This window comes from Perna viridis, chromosome 3 (assembly GCF_037379345.1).
Source record: "Perna viridis isolate PV_CMFRI_1.1 ecotype Kerala chromosome 3, ASM3737934v1, whole genome shotgun sequence".
NCBI classification, from domain to species: domain Eukaryota; kingdom Metazoa; phylum Mollusca; class Bivalvia; order Mytilida; family Mytilidae; genus Perna; species Perna viridis.
Window position 1 is genome coordinate 36982277 of NC_142447.1, and position 2980 is coordinate 36985256.

Sequence of the window (2980 nt, forward strand, 5' to 3'; positions counted from 1 at the left end):
AGGCGGTCTGCCCACAGAGCAACTGGGATGTGTGCCCCAGGTGGTGGAATGGGGTACCCCTGGCGTGTTACATGCTGGGGTTGTCAGGCTATAATACGGCAAACCTGACCGCAAACCATAGTGGTGCGCCGTGTTGGGAAAGATGCCACGTTCCTCGCACGTTAAAGAACCCTGCTGTGGTATTCGATAGGAGTAGGAACCTTTGCGCTCCGCCACAGGAGGCTAAATTGCCCGACCTTACCCATCCCCCTTTTTCCAGTGGCAATCAAAATTTGTCGACCCTATTATCCTTGTGACCCATCCTTTTTTTTTATTTCATGTTCATTTTATCATCCATTTCATGTTCATTGTCTGAATATAGCTGAAATACTGCTGCTCGGACGTTAAACCCCAACAAACAAACAAACAAACAATAAACCCATTTTGGACTGTGGAAACTATTCAGTTAATAAAATGTTTTGCTACTCCAAGCTTTAAATACAGTTTAGCCAATATCACAGCAACAGTTTAGACAAATTTCTCTGTAATTGCTATTATGAACTATTGAATATTTTGGTACTCACCTTAAAATAAGTTCTGAACATATAGCTCATTACAGAAAATTACAAAACTTACTTGATGTTTGGTACAAACAGACATAAAGGAGTTGTCCAAAAACCCCATTTGATACACATCAAAGGGCCTAACAGTTTCAATACTATATTTCTGAACACATACCTGCCCAAATTCCAGGTTCTCTTATTCCTGGACTTTTTCCTTAACGAGGACATGCAAGCTGTTGTAAGATGGCCAGATGAAAAAACGCTTTCAATTTGGGCAGCATTATGTCACTCCAAATATTATTGTTTCTGAAAATTCTTACTATGGGTAATTGATATGAATTTAATGTCCTAACAACAAAGTCAATCTAATTTTTATTGCAAATTTGAAGAAGGCCTTGACACTGAAAATAGTAAATATGGTTTTTCTTTAGTCTTAACTTTCCACCAAATTGTTCTAAGCAGAATGTTTTGTTTTCAATGGCTTCCCAGAGATTGATAGGTTTTGAATTAAGTAAATTTTTATTTTATATGAGCCCATCTCCATCTGATGTAGAAGACACAAAGCCATCAGGACTTCCAGCAAGATATTTCTCTGTTGGTTGTATCACTATACCACAGCGTGAAACTATAATTCTTTTTCATTTTCTTCAGCCTTTTTCAATTTACACTCCTCAATTGTGGTATCTTCTTGGAGAATACCATTCCGTGTATGTCTTGTACCAATAAATTTAGAATACAAAAGAGTACGAACAAATTTAGCAACTGGTGTAGATATCTTCCTTTTGATAACTGATCCAAAATTTGATGCTGTAAGCCGTTTAGTTTTCTGAGTGCCAAAGTCCTGATTGTGATTGATTAATAGTAGATAGAGTAATATTTTTAATTTGTTCTGGGGAAATATCAATGTGGTCTTCGAAATATTTTTTGTCATGGTATCAAGGGTCTGAGAAACATCTTCAACAACATCTACTGCATTGGGTCCATATGATTTCTTGGCTTTTCTAGTGGAGTTGGCCCTCCAACTTGAAACTTTTTTCTCCCATCTCTTGTTTTTCACTGAGAGTTTTGATTTTTGCCTTATGGAGTTCATCAATGTTTTTTTTTCTCTTTTTGCATAGTTTCCTGAAATGTGCACCTGGTTATGTACCTGCACTGGCTTCCCATACAGAACATGATCACTGGGGCCAAGGTTCATTCTCAAAGCTCCCCCATAACAGCGTACTTGCCAAGACCCTCTGTTACAAAGGTTATACACCTTTCCATCGTCAAATTTGGTGCGGATGCGCATCCAACACTCTGCTAAATTAGTTATTGAATGACTTATCAGCCTGTCTGCCTTATCAGCAATTCTGCCTAATAGTTGTGAAACGTCTTTGATGATATGGTCCTCCACATCGCTGTACTCAATAGATGTTCTTAATCGTGATTCATTTTGAGATGTAATTGAGCAGCCATCACTCCAAAAAGATATTTGGTCACTTATAACATCACCAGTTTCTTCAATATCCACTACTGTCTCTGATTTTGATTGCTGTCCATTACATTACAAAAATATGAGCAGTTATGTTTTCCAAAAACATGAAAAATAGAATTTCTAATGTCAAAATCTAAATGTTTGATAGCAACAGACTTATCTGTCTGATTCTTTTGATCTTACACGTATAGCACAACGTAAAGCACTAACTAGCCTCACTCTGGTTAAATAGTTTTTTCCTTTATAAAGAGGATTATCACTTACTACTTTTTCTAGGCTTGACCTATAATACTTGCAAGTATGGTTTGCACACTCTTCTTTCTTTACCTATCTGCCCCATACATGTATTTCCCCTCTAATTTTAGCAAAAACAGAAGAATCCCGATCTCCAATTACTCTCATGTATCTAAGACCATGCTAAGACTCGGCTTCATGAAAACCCTCTACAATAATATCTGCTTCCATAGACTGGCTATCAAGTTCCTAGTTCTTAAAACATGTATGTTTTTGACAGCATCAGATTTACCACCACTGCAAATATAACAGTACTTATTTCTAATGCCAATATTAAGTAGTTTCTTTGTCTCTTTACCGATGTTGATGGCAACACCACCAGCTGCATTATATGTGTGTTTGTGAGTTCTCTTAGCCCATCCACCATCAGTTATAACTTATTGCTGGTAGTTCTTCATGATAATTATTTCGCTCAATAGCAAGACGTTTTTCTTCTTGACCTATTTTGATAAATATATGGTCAATTTAAAGAGCAGCCTTGCCGAAAATATGCAGACTTTTTATACTGGGCTAGATTTCTAACAATTACATATCTGGAACAGGCTAAAATATATTGCTACAATATTGAAATCATCACTACAGAACTTTTATGGTTGTCATAATGATCGTGTTGACTGTTTAATATGGTGTATCCATCTGCCAAATGAGAATTGATTTGTTTACCATGCCA

General features: G+C 36.8%; 1 pseudogene; it reads right to left on the reverse strand.

Moving 5' to 3' along the window:
* Positions 1-1167: 1167 nt before the first annotated feature.
* On the reverse strand, positions 1168-2754 carry LOC148622104 (uncharacterized; annotated as a pseudogene).
* Between the last annotated feature and the right edge of the window lie 226 nt (positions 2755-2980).